The sequence below is a fragment of the Schistocerca americana genome, chromosome 2 (assembly GCF_021461395.2).
Source record: "Schistocerca americana isolate TAMUIC-IGC-003095 chromosome 2, iqSchAmer2.1, whole genome shotgun sequence".
Lineage (NCBI taxonomy): Eukaryota > Metazoa > Arthropoda > Insecta > Orthoptera > Acrididae > Schistocerca > Schistocerca americana.
In genome coordinates, this window is record NC_060120.1 from 255,539,451 (window position 1) to 255,557,402 (window position 17,952).

Here is a 17,952-nt window from a genome sequence, read left to right on the forward strand (position 1 = left end):
AAGGTGAACTTTTCATTACATTTACCAAAGCTATCATAAAAGATATAGAAAATGTGATATCATCACTAAAAAGTAAAACATCAGCAGAAGGGGATGGGATACCAATAAAAGTATTAAAAACAGTCTCTAAAATAATTGCACAGTCACTATCTACAACAGCTAACCAGTCTCAGCAAGAAGTTTATTTTCCAGACACATTGAAGTACACAGTACTTAAGCCATTATTCAAAAAAGGCACAAAAGAACATATGGGAAACTATCGCCCAAACTCTCTTCTTCCATCACTATCAAAAATATTTGAAAAGGCAGTCACCCAGTCACCATAAAAATTCAAAATTTCATAGAAAAATTTAAAATAATCTCAAAAAACCAGTATGGATTTCAAAAAGGCAAAACCACAATATCTGCTATAAACCATTTTGTAGATAATATTAGCTCCTCGCTAGACAACGCACTGCATGCCACAGGAATTTTTTTATGACCTATCAAAGGCCTTTGATACTGTAAACCACTCCTTGCTACTCTGTAAATTGGAAAAGTATGGAATTAGGGGCACGGTATTAAAATGGTTTAAGTCCTACGTGACCAACTGAACACAAAGAGTGGTTATATCATCAGAGAGAGGAACTTAACAGTACTGACCAAATTCCCCAAACTGTATTAAATACTTTAGAAAAACTAGATACCTGGTTTGATTTAAACAGGTTAAAATTAAACATAGAGAAGACTCAGCTAATGCAGTTTAATACAAAACAAGCAAAATGAAATTATATTGGGGTCAGTCACAGAAAACAAGGATTTGCAAGAAGCTAGATGTGTAAAATTCCTAGGAATGCAACTACATAAAAATCTATTATGAAGCTCAAATATGCATTACCTTGCAAATAAATTAAATAGCTTAGCATCTGCACTGAAGATATTGTACAATGCTAGCAGTATGGGCATAAAAAAAGTATTATATTACAGCTACTTGAGTCAGTATTAAAGTATGGAATTGTATTTTGGGGTAACTCAAACCATGTGTGTTGAATATTAGAACTTCAGAAAACCATCAGTAGAAATATGCACGATATAGGGCAGAGAAAGTCATCTCGCCCACTCCTAAAAAAAAATCTAAGTATATTAAGTGTTCCCTAACTATATATCTATGAGCTGATTATCTTTGTACACAGTAACCCTGATTTATTTGTAGCAAATCATTTTCAACATGATTACAACACCACTGTTTAAAACTTTATGCTGAAACTCCACATTATACGGGTACGAAAATTTGTAAAAAAAAAATTACAGGAAGAGAATTGCTCAGCATAAATTTAGAAACGCTGAAAAAAAAAAAAATAAAATAAAATAAAGATCTTGTGTGTGAAATTAGTGCAGAAATGTTACTATTCAGTAGAAAAATTCATGAATGACCTGAAAATTTGAGCATGAGAGAGAGAGAGAGAGAGAGAGAGAGAGAGAGAGAGAGAGAGAGAGAGAGAGAGAGAGAGAGAGAGCAAGTACTTAGGGTTGTTAATTTTTAAAAGTTTGTTACTTTCTATGAAAAATTATTAATTGCTTAATTATTTAATTAAATAGTACAGTACATTACTTTACTGATATTAAAAGAAAATTTGTAAACCTGTTTTTGTGTTCTGATGTGTCTCCTGTACATTAAGTCAATGACCTGAAATTGTATGTTATGAGACAATAGACTTCTATTCTATTCTATTCCATGCTGGATTATAGTCAGGGAACTGTGAGTGTTTATGACAATCATAAAATAATTATCTATATCAGTCACATTTTATTTACTTCCACAATGCATGAAGCAGTGGAAGTTATTGGGCATAATTTTGTAAACGCAAAAACCTGAAACTACCGAATTCATTGATTTGCTTTAAATGGCACTAAAGTAAAACTATTTCACTTTCAATGATAAAGTATACAAACGGCCAATGACAAGATGGCGACAAGTAAAGCTGTACATGATGTTACTGCTAAACTAAATTACAGTGATATACACTCCTGGAAATTGAAATAAGAACACCGTGAATTCATTGTCCCAGGAAGGGGAAACTTTATTGACACATTCCTGGGGTCAGATACATCACATGATCACACTGACAGAACCACAGGCACATAGACACAGGCAACAGAGCATGCACAATGTCGGCACTAGTACAGTGTATATCCACCTTTCGCAGCAATGCAGGCTGCTATTCTCCCATGGAGACGATCGTAGAGATGCTGGATGTAGTCCTGTGGAACGGCTTTCCATGCCATTTCCACCTGGCGCCTCAGTTGGACCAGCGTTCGTGCTGGACGTGCAGACCGCGTGAGACGACGCTTCATCCAGTCCCAAACATGCTCAATGGGGGACAGATCCGGAGATCTTGCTGGCCAGGGTAGTTGACTTACACCTTCTAGAGCACGTTGGGTGGCACGGGATACATGCGGACGTGCATTGTCCTGTTGGAACAGCAAGTTCCCTTGCCGGTCTAGGAATGGTAGAACGATGGGTTCGATGACGGTTTGGATGTACCGTGCACTATTCAGTGTCCCCTCGACGATCACCAGTGGTGTACGGCCAGTGTAGGAGATCGCTCCCCACACCATGATGCCGGGTGTTGGCCCTGTGTGCCTCGGTCGTATGCAGTCCTGATTGTGGCGCTCACCTGCACGGCGCCAAACACGCATACGACCATCATTGGCACCAAGGCAGAAGCGACTCTCATCGCTGAAGACGACACGTCTCCATTCGTCCCTCCATTCACGCCTGTCGCGACACCACTGGAGACGGGCTGCACGATGTTGGGGCGTGAGCGGAAGACGGCCTAACGGTGTGCGGGACCGTAGCCCAGCTTCATGGAGACGGTTGCGAATGGTCCTCGCCGATACCCCAGGAGCAACAGTGTCCCTAATTTGCTGGGAAGTGGCGGTGCGGTCCCCTACGGCACTGCGTAGGATCCTACAGTCTTGGCGTGCATCCGTGCGTCGCTGCGGTCCGGTCCCAGGTCGACGGGCACGTGCACCTTCCGCCGACCACTGGCGACAACATCGATATACTGTGGAGACTTCACGCCACACGTGTTGAGCAATTCGGCGGTACGTCCACCCGGCCTCCCGCATGCCCACTATACGCCCTCGCTCAAAGTCCGTCAACTGCACATACGGTTCACGTCCACGCTGTCGCGGCATGCTACCAGTGTTAAAGACTGCGATGGAGCTCCGTATGCCACGGCAAACTGGCTGACACTGACGGCGGCGGTGCACAAATGCTGCGCTGCTAGCGCCATTCGACGGCCAACACCGCGGTTCCTGGTGCGTCCGCTGTGCCGTGCGTGTGATCATTGCTTGCACAGCCCTCTCGCAGTGTCCGGAGCAAGTATGGTGGGTCTGACACACCGGTGTCAATGTGTTCTTTTTTCCATTTCCAGGAGTGTAGTTAAAAAGATCACTTGTGTGAAGTGCAAAGATGAACTTAAAATGTATAGTGAACGTATTTCAAGTTTACAATCAGTAATATTAGGATTAAGAAGAGAAAATGACAGCCTAAGGCATGCAAATATGGAGCTTAGGTCAAAACAAAGCACGGGTGTACTGCCGAAAGCTAGTAACTATAAGCCAATGGAATGGAAGACAGTGAACGGCAAATGCAAAGCAGAAGGCGAAAAAATGTCACCTACAGTGAGTAAACCAAGTTTCGAGTGCGAAAACAATTTTAATATCCTTTATTCCAAAAACTGTAGTAAAGTGACTGGATCGAAATATGAAGTAAATTCGAGTGTGCCTATGGAAAACGTTACAAAAAGTAATCTTCACAGCAAAAAAAGTGAAAACTCATGCAAAACAGTTAGATTTGCCCTACCTGTGCCTCAGCTCTTACCAGAAACCAATAGTGATAAATGTGAAAGTGTGAAATGTGGCAAAAACTAATTTCGTAAACTATGCAGTGGAGAAACAAACAAAAAAAATGGTAAAAAATACGATAGTCAAACCGTCGAAAAAAAGGTACAACGTTCTCTTATTAACAGACAGCCACGGCAGAAATTTTGTGAGTGTTTTACAGGACAATTACAAAGATATCCAAGCAATAGGAATAGTGAAACCAGGTGCAAGTACGAAATCTGTTACTGATGTCGACCTGCAGGGAAATAAGAAAGAAGAGAATGGATATGTAGTGTGTATAGCTGGTGCCAATGACATCGCAAGAAATGAAGAACAAAATTTCCTAGCAAGCCTGGAAAACTTCCTAGAAGCAAGTAAATCACGAAACACCATTATTACAACGCTGCCTCACAGGTATGATCTCATGTACAATTCGTGTGTAAATTAGTTGATTTGAAAAACAAACATTAAAATGAAACAAAAGTGCGCTCGTTTTGGCAAATGTAAAATATTAGATATAGGCAAACTGAAAAGAAGCCTACATACTAGACATGGTGTGCACCTAAATTTTGAAGGCAAAAAATTCTTATGCGACAAAATATGGGAAATTATCAAAGAAAAAGATGATTTAAACAGAATTCTCAGTCAAAAAGTAGACAATGATGTTTTTTTTAAAGGACAGCAGTATGTAACTAATAAAACAGAGCAGCTGAGTGTTTACCTAAATGAAACTAAGCACGTCTTCCTGGCAAGTGAATTGGGATGCAAGGAAGAGGAAGCATATGGTTACAGGCTAAAAAAATTACAAACTTATAAACTTGTACTGCACAAAGACATACAAAAGTGGTGGTGTAGGCATTTATAGTAGAAATGACGTAAAATGTGAAAAAGTTAAATGGATAGATGTTCTGAGTACTGAAATGGTATTTGAGGTTGCAGCAGTAAACCTGAAGTATGGAAACAACAGCCTTATTATAGCAGCACTGTATAGGTCACCTGGAAGTAACACAGAAGAGTTTCTAAATTGCCTAGAGGACTTGCTGGAGGGGACAGCAATGTATAAAAAACACCTGTTGCTTGTTGGAGACATCAACATAGACTCATTAAATAATAGTGTTAACTATTTGCGCTATATGGATATATTACAGTGTTATAACTTTAAACAAATGAACTCGGAACCTACAAGAGTCACTGCAAATACGAATACATGTATTGACCATGTTCTCACAAATGTAGGAAAAGAGGAACTAAATGAAAACACCTTAGAAAACTACATTTGTGATCACAGAGCCCTTACTATGGAAATTGATGCAGGGAACATAGATGTAACAAAGTGATACAGTTATATATATATATATATATATATATATATATATATATATATATATAAAAATTTAATCATTCTAAACTTAAGATGGCACTAGGGAATGAAAAATGGGAATATTTCTATAAGTTATTCAGTAACACTTTAAATGAAACCTGTCCTTTAGTTAAAAAAGTTAATAAAGCTGTAAACCATAAAGCCGAGAATCTCCCTTCTGAAATTATTGAACTGAGGGAGAAAATGAAAGATCGCTATATACTTTTTAGAGATACTAAACTACAATATTTCTCAGAAAAACAGAGAGAGTCCTTGACTAACCTAAAAGCACAGAAATATACCTCTGAAATAAGAAACTGTAGCTGTATAAGTAAAACTGCCTGGAAAATAATGCATAAAGAAAGTGGGAAACAGAATTCCTATGAACATAGCAACATTACATTAAAAGAAAATGGTGAAGAAATAAATGACCCAAAAGAAGTGTGTGAGAAATTTATACAAAAGTTCAGTACAGTTGGTTCAAATGAAGTTCATGTCAAGCCACACGATTTTAGTCTTGGAAAATCTAGACAATCCTTTCATATCCACGGCATTACTGAGAGGGACATCCTAGCAATCATATCAGCACTTCGACCAAAAATGTCTTGTGGCTGGGATGACATTTCACCTAAACTGCTAAAGGAATGCAGGGATGAATTAGTGAAACCCCTGACTCACTTGATAAATACCTCCCTCAGAAATGGAGTATTCCCTGACCTTTTGAAAATTACTGAAATTATACCAGTGCATAAAAAGGGATTAAAAACTGACACTAAAAACTACAGGCCAATATCATTAACCTCAGAACTAGGCAAATTGTTAGAGAGAGTAATACTAAATCAAGTTGAATCGTATTTCACCAAACACAATCTGTTAAACAACCTTACAGCATGGATTTAGAAAAGGGAGATCTACTACAACAGCAGTAGCATCTTTTATACATGAATATTAAATAAGCTGGACAAAAGTGACAAGGTAATAGGCACTTTCCTAGATATGAGTAAAGCCATTGATACTGTGAAGCTAGAAGAGTATGGGTTGAGAGGACTAGCCTTGAAACTACTTACCTCGCATTTGAAAGACAGGAAACAGTGTGTAAAGCTGACTTATCAAAATAATGAGCAGCTCCTAACAACCAAATCAAACTTCAGGACAATTCAATGTGGCGTGCCTCCTTGTATATGTAAATAATTTATTTGAAACCCAAAATTGCATGGTTGTAAACTATGCCGATGACATATCCTTCATCAGCTGTGGCAGTGATATGCAGTCTGCAGCTAACAGTACCGAGATCTGTTTCAATATTCTGTCCACATACCTTACAGCAAACAAGCTTCTTGTAAATAAAGACAAAACGGTAATAATGAAGTTCATCCACAGTTATAATGCTGCCGTAACTGATACTGCATTTACATCCCCATTGGGTCTTGCATATGCAAATTCACATAAATTTTTGGGCATCATTTTTGATGAACACTTATCATGGAAAGACCATATAGATAATATTGGCAAGAAAATCAGTAGAAATGTGTATCTACTGAAACGGGTCTCCGCCTTCTTGGACCATGATACTTTAAGGCAAATATATTTTGGGTTGATTCATCCGCACCTTCAGTATGGTATCGAGATATGGGGTGGGGCATCAGCAGTTCATATAGATAGACATTTTAGATTACAAAAAAAGGCAGTAAGAATGGTAGCAAAGGTAAATAAGAGAGAGCCAGACAGTCATGTTCGTGAAACAAAATCCTGAATTTCATATGAGAAACAGTAATGTACAAAACTATGATACACAGGGATGGGAAAATTTTCATAGAATTGTGACCAATAAAAAGGCAACAGACAACAGCCCACACAGAATGGGAGCAATTTTCTACCATGCACTACCCTGTGAACTCAAGAAAGTAAATCTAAATATGCTAAAGAGTAGACTGAAGCAATTATTAATAGAGAAGTGTTGTTACTCTATAGAGAGAAAACAGTGTATATAGACAATGTCTCCGATCTATCAGTGGTATAAAAGAACGTAATTATACACTGTATTATGTGTACGGTACTATTATAAATATATGCTAAATTGTGTTACACTATAGAGGAATCTACTTGTAGTGCCCTTTTGAAAAATAATGTATACAGACATGTGTCTGATCCATATGTTGTTATGAAAGAATGTAAATATTTTGCTGTATATGTGTAATGTAATTAAATTTTCCTGACTATGTCCAAAAACTTTTTGTTATATGGACAGAAAATAAATAAGTAGCAATGGGCTCCAACATATCTGGGCCTATAGCTAATATCTTCCTAAATTGAGCAAAAATTATTGACTCACAACATCAGGGTGGCGAAGTGGAACCAACATTTATTGTGACTATAATCTTGGCTCTGCTGCACAAAGTATACATTGTAAGAAACAATGGCTTACCATTTCACCCATTTGTATTTTGTTAACTGAGAATTATAAGTGGATGCATTATTATAATACAAATTCATGACAATAATGATAATCTATGAACAAATGCTTAAACCATAATATTTTCTTACAACATGCACATATAATGAACAAAATTTCTCCATGAAATGTACACAGTGGATAACACAATATAAAACACAATTCAGCAGAATTTCAAATTTTTGCGAGTGACCCTCTAAATATCCTGATTTGTATAGGGCATCTTTCAGTATGTTACTAAGCCTTGGTGAAGGGAATTGATTATGTACTAGTGATTACAGCTTGATTATATTGTTTCTCAAGTGGAGACTGACGTCATATTCATTCAACAGAACTAAATCTGAAAATCTTCTCTCAATATCCTTCCGAAAATCGAAATCAGATGAACAGGTTCCTGGTTCTCGCATGTGATGGTTGAAAGGGTTTTTCCAAAATGACTATCCACCATTTTATAGTTTTAAAATAGACTAACGGTGAGTTTGGACTAGGAATTCGAAAGTCTCTTTGACTGCTACGTACCTTAAAGACGACACGTCAAGTTGCAGGCAGGTACGAAAAAGACGACACTCACATGTAGCTTTTGGCCCTGTATTATTGAGAGATTCTTGGGGTTGTCAATGTGAAACAACCATAGAGAGCATCGTAACTGAGGACATGGGACTTGTCCATCTGGTGATCCCAAAGGGCCTGACAACATCTAGTGAACATATGTCTGACCAGCTTAAAAGATATTTGAAAGATGTTTTTTTCCCAGTGAGGCACAAAAACCTGCATAGTTGTTAGAGTCTTGGGGCTGTCAATGTGAAAGAACCATAGAGTGCATCCATCTGGTGATCCCGAAGGGCTTGACGGCAATTGGTACAGTCGTGAGCCGTATACAACTTTTGATGTTGGAAGAACTTTGTGAGAAGATCTTCAGATCTAGTTCTGCTGACCGATTATGATGTCAATTTCCACTTGAGTCACAATATAATCACGCTGCAGTCACTAGTAAGTAAATAATCAATTCTCTTTGCCAAGGCTTAGAAATGCACTGAAATATACCTGATATAAATCAGGATATTTCAAGGGTCATCCACAACAATTTGAAATCCTGCTGAATTATATTTTATATTGTGTTCTCCGTCATGCATAGAGAAATTTCATTCTTCATTTTATGTGCATCGTGAATAAAACATTATATTGTAAGCATTTATTTCTAGATCATTATTACTGTCCTGATTTTGCATAATAATAATAATAATAATAATAATAATAATACAGTACTTATTATTTTCAGTTATCAGAATACACAAGGGTGAAATGGTAAACTAAAAGCAAAAGAAAATAATTAACTGGACTAATAATGAATGTTTTGATATTTTAATAATGTATGTTGAAAATACTCTGACAGGACACTGTGTACAGCTTATTTTTCAGAGATGATATTTCAGAAACCAGCTTTATCACACATGGATGCATGTACCTTGAAAGCTTCTTTACTTTATGTTGTAACAAAAGTTTTCATTTTTCAAAATTAATTATGGGTTGTGGGATATTATGAAAAATTTCACATAATTACAAAATTCGATTACACAGTTTTCATGAATGTTAATTACATATCAACTTTTATAACAGAAACATTTTTTATATATCATTCTTTCAAAGACATTCCCCTCCTACTCTAATATGCCAAATTAGCTTTCGAGGTGTGTTTTACCTCTTAAAAAGGTAAATTGGGCACAAACAAAACCAAATATGTATTGCATTGTTTCGCCTCATGTACATACCCGCTAAGTTTCATCAACATTGTTTATTGATGCCTGGGAATGTTCCCTTGTCAGAAGTGTCGATCAGTATTAAAAAGACTGTACCCAGTAGCAGTCTCTGAAAAACAGACTTAGTCAAGAGAAAATCAATAAGGTTTTAAATTGTTCATGGTTCTTATTCACCCAGAACAATGTATTGCAGATTCTACTATTGATTACAACCATTCTTTGATTGTACATTCAATTCCATTATATTTAGAGCCTAATATGAACCCGATATATCATGCAATATAAGTCTACTGCACACCAGGAGTTAGATAAGTATAACAGCCACTTCAAGGATATGCAAACTGGGCATATTTTAATGTCAGCCAATGATAAAGCTGACATCACAGTTCATGCGAGGTATAATATAAAGACAATGAAAGAATGAGAAAGCAGAAATCCCAAGAAAATATTCCAGAAGGATACGGAAATTTCAGAACTGCAGTTCTTAACGAGTGATATAAAGCTAAAGCATTATAAAAATGCAACATCATAAAATTTTGTGGTTCTGAGACTATGTTTGCATACTGTGCAAACTATGTCATAACAATAACAATGGAGACAATCTAATCAGTGAGCTAAAAATTACAATTAATTTAATCAATTATGGATTTATACTGTCCTTATCAATATATGTTCAGCCATTCAAAGGTGCATGGTTAGCCACAAAATTAGTTGTGGTATTAAATAAAGTGGTAGAAGGAATATTATGTTAATGTACATTTCTGTATGCAGATGTAATACCTGAATACAAACAGCAGAAGCTAAGAGTCATCGACAGACACACACGACAGAGGAGATCTGCTAGTTTTTAAAATAAATGCTTTGTTGAATTAGAGTATATGCACACACATGTGCAAGCACACATGGACATTCACACACCCATGCCCATACAACATGCCAGCTGGACACAAAAAGTCTTCCTTTCTGCAGAACTTTCCTTGCTATTTTTATACCTGAATATGAGCACTCCATGCTTGCAACATATGGAAAATTAACTGACATAAATTATCGTGGGAAATGCTTCATAACATGAACGTAATATTGTGTAATGGTCATAGTATACTACTCTCAAAGTTCACTGAGGATTACTCTGCTAATGACTAACAGCAGTACAACTGGGAAACCATGCTGAATGTCAATATCTCTGAATTAACAAACTCTTCAAGAATCACAATATGGATTACAGTTTCCAAAATCCTGATGTTCAACACATTTTCAAATTCATGTTTATGTCAGCCTTTTTACATTCCATTAGCTTCTGTTACAGATGTTAATAAGTATATAATCTTCCTCTGTCTCACATACAGGTAATTATCATTTCATTAGGTAAAGTCTTGAGGCACCACAAATACTAAAATACTGACAGTAATTAACTTGAGAAGTTTCATTTTAAAACTACAGCTGATGGAAATCAATCAAATGATGGCAAGTATCTCTACAGCATAGTGACAATATATTGCTGGGATCTTGAAAATTTGTATACATCTCAGACCTTGAGTGGTGCTCTTGATGCAGCCTCTTCTTTCAGTACACTCAAGAATCAGTTCTGACTGAACTCATACAATGCTTTTTCAATGTAAAATATATTTATATCAAAATAAAGCTCTTGACTGTTAATAGTTTAATTATGTGGAATTTACGTGACACTTGAAAAATCCATGATTTTAGATGTAGCTTAATTACTTCCATCTGTAATATATGCTTGAATGGTTTTTTTCACTTACATAATCTTGTTAAAAAGTGAACCATTTTGTGACTTCTGAGGCCTCTTCTTCCAGGTGACACTATACAACACAGCTTGCTTCAAGAAGAAATATCTGAAACAAATGTAAAACAACTGGTGAACTTCCAAAATTGGAATAAAGTATTAAAAATGAAGCCAGGCAATCAATAAGATATGGAATAAATATAGACAGAAGATAGGCGGCACACATGGAGACATCATACAGTCTCAAGAATTTGAACTTTCATTCTTTTTCCTGCAATAATGAACGAACACACATCCAAAATTTCAGAAACTTAACAGGAAATGTGTAACTGCATACTGTCACCACACCGCTGAGACAGATAATACTTTTTGGGTGTTGAAGGAAGCAACTGGTACAAATAAATGATGACACTATAAATGATGACACTATAAATTCCTCACACTTATGAAGAAGTTGTGGTTCAGCACACATTAACATTGTAAAAGGTGCAGGGGTCATTGTCAAACAGCCCAAACACTGAACTTTTAGTTTTATTGCTTGTATTTCTTGGGTGAATAAACTGTACTGCACAACTGAACCATTTGCCTATTCATGATGTCTCTTTTTCACACATCACATCGTCCCTCTCACAGCAGCTGTCATGACAAATTGAGCTGTAGGTTGAGGAACACTGCAGTTGATGGAACAGCCTCAGCGACAATATTCCCAAACTCTATTGACTTCATGGTGGGAGGCAGGAGGGGGCAGATGGAAGGGAATTTTATCATCTTGGGTGAAGCGAATGAGATTCATATGAAAAACGAGAGAGGAGAAAAAGTAATTTTTATTGTATGTACTTATTCACATACCTCACAAGACATATTAGTTTAACAGCTGACCACAGGATAACCATCTATGCTATCAGCACCATCAACTGTATTTCAGAGACTGCACATTATGCACTTTCTCTTTCAGTACATCGAGATGCTCTTCTTTCATATCCGTTTCCTTTATAAGAGCTTTACCTTGACTTGGCAGTATATTAAATTTCACAGAATAAGATTAGGAGAAACAGCTGGTAAGGGTCTGGAACAACTTTTTTTTCCTCTATCATTATCACTTCTCTTTTCTGTCTTCTCTTCCCCTTCACCAATGAGCCTGCGTGAAGGTGGCCTCGTGTGAATAGGATTGATGACACAAATCCCACAATCGTGGTTGCTTGGTGAAGAAACCAGTGACAGAACTGCTTCCAGTGTTTAAAGACTGTCACCAGTAAGTGCTACAAATGCTGTAAGTGGTGAGGGTAGTAATGATTGTTCTGCAGAATGTCTCACAGGGTCATCTGGCTTACTCTGTACTGGCGGGCCAAGTACCTGGTACTGACATGGCGGTCACCTTCCACAGTGTTAATCACATTTATCTTCAAGTTTGGTGTTCAAATTATTCGGGTACATCCTTCGTGATGCCCTGCTTCCTGAAATGACTGTACCTCAGACAGTCGGAGAAACACTGTTGCAAACATTGAATACTGTGGTTATGTTGAATACCCCAACATTAAATTTCTGATTCAACATCCATGTGAAGCATACCTTCCCTCAATTCACAATACTAATTACACAAATGTCATTTCCTTACGAACATTAAGTTTTTCATGAAAATATTCATTTCAGAGGGAAATACAAAAGTCAAAGAAGATTTTCCCCAAGCCACATCTACACAACACCTCTTTTCTCAAGTACAAGCAAGTATGGACAGGTGAACAGCGAAATAGGCATCAAAACTAGCCACACACATAGAATGAACACATCTTCACTATTGTCTGCACATACTGCCCAAGTGCATTTGCCATGTGCATTTGCACTTCAGTACATGCTGTGTTTATTGTTGTAAAAAAAAGAGAGACAAGAAGAAGCCATGAACATGTCATGGGGTGAAACACAGACACCAGTCTTTCTCAGTGAATTTCTTCGATTAAATCTTACTGACAGGCAAGTGACATCATCATCTTGAAGCAATGTTTAGCACACTTCTTACTTGCTTCTGCAGGGAAAGACGAACTGTAGGAAAATTGGCTACACAGCATCCAAGCAACATTTTAACACTCAGCTGATAAACTACAAGATTTCATTGCGTTACAGTGGCATAAAATCAAGTCAAATTTTTAATATCACATAATATGCCTCATAAAATCAAAGACTGTGACATAGGTGACTTGTCAATTTTAAGACTAACATAGAGACTAATCAAATAATCTAAGGTGACAACACATTGTATTACTTTACACAGTTATCATTTTTAAAAATAAATCTACGGTTGAAATACACAGGGTGATTTTTTACTCAATGTACGAACTCTAGGGGCTGATCGATGGGAGGATACAGAACAAAAAAGGTCTAATGCACTTGTGTCTGGAAGTGCAAGATTTACACACTAGAGACCATTTATTCAATCATACTTTATTACAGAGACTGCAGTCTAATATGCGCTGTACCGTGCAGCCACAGTTACACTACGCATGGTTTCCTCCTAGAGGGTGGTACTGTTCCTCACACTTCATGCCCTAGTGCGCTCTCCTGCCATAGTAACAGGTAATGTTATGTTTGATTCATTTCTCTTGCTGACTCGCCTTGTAGTGAATGTGATACAGCGTCGTGCACAATGGCTCTGTATTTGAATCGAGAGCTTGCCGTCATGGCGTTTACCTGCGGAAAAACAAATGGCTATGGGCGACAGGCAGCAAGGTTTTATCAGGAGACCAATCCCCGCTGACAACAATCACAGTATTCAATGTTTGCAACAGTGTTTCTCCGACTGTCTGAGATACAGTCATTTCAGGAAGCAGGGAATCACGAAGGATGTACCCGAATCATTTGAACACCAGACTTGAAGATAAATGTGATTAACACTGTGGAAGGTGACTGCCATGTCAGTACCAGGTAGTTGGCCCGCCAGTACAGAGTAAGCCAGATGACCCTGTGAGACATTCTGCAGAACAATCATTACTACCCTCACCACTTACAGCATTTGTAGCACTTACTAGTGACAGTCTTTAAACACTGGAAGCAGTTCTGTCACTGGTTTCTTCACCAAGCAACCACAATTGTGGGATTTGTGTCATCCATCCTATTCACACGAGGCCACCTTCACGCAGAGTGGTATCTCCCAACTTTCATAACAACCATCTGCGGGACAGTAGGTAGAACCCCCATGGTATGACGACAGTGAATCAGCAAATCATCAGCATTGGTGCAGCCGGAATGTGTGGGACAGGATAACTGGGATCAGTCCTGCTACACAATGGTGCTCCAACCCAATTCACCATTAACATCTAGACGCATCTCAATCATGTCTTCCCTTGTCAATGGATCGAACAGGTGAGACAGAACACGCTATGGTGCGTACAAGCATGAGTTGAGGCACATGGAAACCATTTTCAACACAAACTGTAATTGTGGCTGCATGGTACAGTATGTATTACACCGCAGTCTCTGTAACACTGTATGACTGAATGAATGGTCTCTAGCATGCAAACCATGCATTTCCGGATGTAAGTTCACTAGATGTTTTTTTGTTCTATATCCTCTCTTTGACCAATTCCTTACATTCTGCTCATCGTTCTGGTTGCCAGCCTCTAAAAAACATACAGTAAACATTGTGTTTCATCAACTCTAACATTCTCAACATCTGCCCTTAAAATATGCATGTTTTCAATAAATGTATGTCATAAGTCTCAACCTTTTGGTGGATCTCATAGCTAACACTTAATATTTTGCAAATAAGAAGTTATGGTAATTGTTTCACAATAGCATTTCTAAATTTCTCAAACTCCGACTTTTGCAGAGCTTTGGTAAGTATGTCTGCCAGTTGTTGTTCTGTACTACATATTGTATCTCAAACAAGCCTTCCGCATGTTGCTTCTCTGTATTACTCATTAGTGGAGGTTCACAGTTATATGTTTTCTTCGTCTAACTAAATGTCCTTATTCGATCATTTTTATACCACTTTGATTGTCCACAAGTAGAATGGTCTTCACTCCTCTTTTGGTTACCTCTTGTAGTAGATGTTTGATGCATTTTATTTCCTTGGTACACTCTGCTGCAGAAATGTATTCTGCTTCAGTTGATGATGTAGTTATTACACTCCGTTTTTTGAAAAACCAACTACTGGGAACACAGTTCATGTCTCTTTATGCATTGTTTATAGCCATCATCTCAATACAGATTTAGATTAATAGAATCATATTCTTCTTCTTCTTCTTCTTCTTCTACTACTACTACTTCCTATGGCTTCATGATATGGATCCTCCTGATTTTCTTTACTTTTCTTCTCCCTGAACCGAAAGACGTCTTCATGGCCTTGCTGTCAGCCACAATGAAGTTTTCCAGTACAATCTTCACATACTATCCTTAATGAACAAATATCCCATTCTCTGTCCTCATTGTCTCCATACATAAACATATCTGGATTTTCTTTTCAAAATATTTCTTAAGGTTGTTCAGTATGTTTTAAGTTTCCTCAAATTCTTTTCCTATTATGATGTAATCAACATGAATAGCCATGTACATTTCTTCAGTTACGTAAATCAAACAACGGAAAATCCAGGATGGAATATACGAAGGTGGTTTGAAAAGTTCTCTGTCTGGAATAAAAAAAAAGTACTTACCTCACTGATTTTTTTTTCCCAATGTAGTCTTCTTGTAGATTAATGCACTTGGACCAACAATGTTCCTGTGCCTTGATCCCACCTCAAAAATGAGCTTCCTCCAGGCCTGCAAAATAGCTGTCTAATCCTGCTATCAATTCTTCGTTTGAAGTGAATCTTCATCCACCAAGAAAAATGTTCAGTTTTGGGAAGAGTTGTAAGTCTGACGGAGCCATATCAGATCAATAAGGCAGGTGTGGCAACAATTCAACCTTAGTTCATGTAATTTTGCCATGGCAACAGCACATTTAAGCAGGTGCAATTGATCCAGCGTCAAGAGTCGTGACACCCATCTTGCAGATTATTTTTTCATTTTTAATTCTTCAGTTAAAATGTGGTATACCCTTCCACATGACATGTGGCAAGCGTGAGCAATTTCACGCACTTTAAATCGGCGATTCTTCATGACCATTTTGTGCACTTTTGCAATGATTTCTGGAGTAGCGACACCTCTAGGTCGACCACTGCGTGGATCATCATGTAAGCTCTCCTGACCAAATTTAAATTCATTTGTCCACTTGGCAACAGTTGAATATGAAGGAGCAGAGACCCCAGTGTATTCTGGAAATTGGCATGAATGTCCTTTGCTTTCATACCTTTCTTTCCTTAGTACTTAATCACTGAAACACCCTGAAGAAGGTCATCTGCAATAGGGACCAAAACACTGGTAGTGTCATATATATTGACAACATTCTGCGAACTTATCAAACCATCCTCATAACAATATTACGAGAAGTAAAGTTGCTACTCACCATACAGCAGAGATGCTGAGTCGCAAATAGGCACAACAAAAAGACACTCACAATCATAGCTTTCGGCCATTAAGGTGTGTGTGTGTGTGTGTGTGTGTGTGTGTGTGTGTGTGTGTGTGTGAGGGGGGGGGGGGGGGGGGTGACGAAGGCTTTAACGGTCGAAAGCTATAATTGAGAGTGTCTTTTTGTTGAGCCTATCTGTGACTCACCATCTCCGCTATATCTTCAGTTACACATCTGAATATGCACCAATCTGAATAGGTTATTTTCGTATGTTTAACATATGGTTCAGATTGTTGTTATTCTGATTTATTATAACATTTAAATAGCATTTTCAGTCAATATTCTCACAAAACTCTGTTAATTTTATTTATTTATTTAAAGCTTTAAACTGATTAAATTTCAAGATTTGGTCCTGTGATCGAAAACACTCCTGCTGGCTAAAGCTCTAACGATGTCACAGGCTAGGAGTAAGATGAAGCTATACGTGTGTTATAAGTGTATTAGCCGAAGTTTCTAGTGTTTTTCTGTACCTTTGCTGCGAATAGTTTAGGTATTTAGCGGTGGCAAGTACATTTATAACTTTTAAGTAACAATGGAAAGGAATTTTTGATAGCTTATAGTGGAAACTTTCTGAAAGTCGATGTTTTTATGGTCACCCAGTTTTTCTAAAAAAACCTCACGATTTCTATGTTACTTAAATAAGAAATGTGAAAATTGCATCACATAGCAAATGGAACACAAGTATTGTGACACAGCAATAAGTCACAGAATTGCCCTAAAACTGAGGGATTCTGCAACAGGTTTATTTGAGCGGACTAGGCTGAAAAGGTTTTCCAGGGTAACTTGTGGAAGCCTGCACAATAAAAACACAGTGGAAACTTTTTCATTCTGATGATACTTCTGATTGTTAATTGCCGTGGAAGTTGCCAGAAATACTACTGTTTTCGAGGTATCTCTTTTTGCAATTTTTACAACACTTATGGGGAACTGCGGAGCACCGTCATGTTAGCCTTAAGCAACGTTACATATTGCTTGCAGTTTTTCAATTCCTCCAGGTCATTAATTTAAACACCTGGAAAATTATGTCTTATAAAATATTCGGTTTGTGTGGCAGAATTTTAAATCTGTTGCTCTACTGCACACTTCACTGCTGCTGAAGCACTGTGCTTTGAAAGTGCTCAAGCAATTTCCATTTCAGCATAATGCTGTGTCTTATTACATTTTCTTGTAGGTTCCTAACAGTGTTCAAATTTTCTCTTTGTCAAAATCATATAGCTTTACAACTGGCTCAATAGAGACAGTTGGAAGTAGCAAACTGTTGTCTTCAGT

General features: G+C 37.6%; 1 long non-coding RNA gene across 1 annotated transcript in view; it reads right to left on the reverse strand.

Moving 5' to 3' along the window:
* Nucleotides 1–10,847: 10,847 nt before the first annotated feature.
* Nucleotides 10,848–17,952, reverse strand: part of LOC124595976 — a 104,593-nt gene continuing 97,488 nt past the window's right edge. The window contains exon 6 of the long non-coding RNA XR_006978271.1: nt 10,848–11,295. This is a non-coding gene — a long non-coding RNA (uncharacterized LOC124595976). The remainder of the gene's footprint in view (nt 11,296–17,952) is intronic.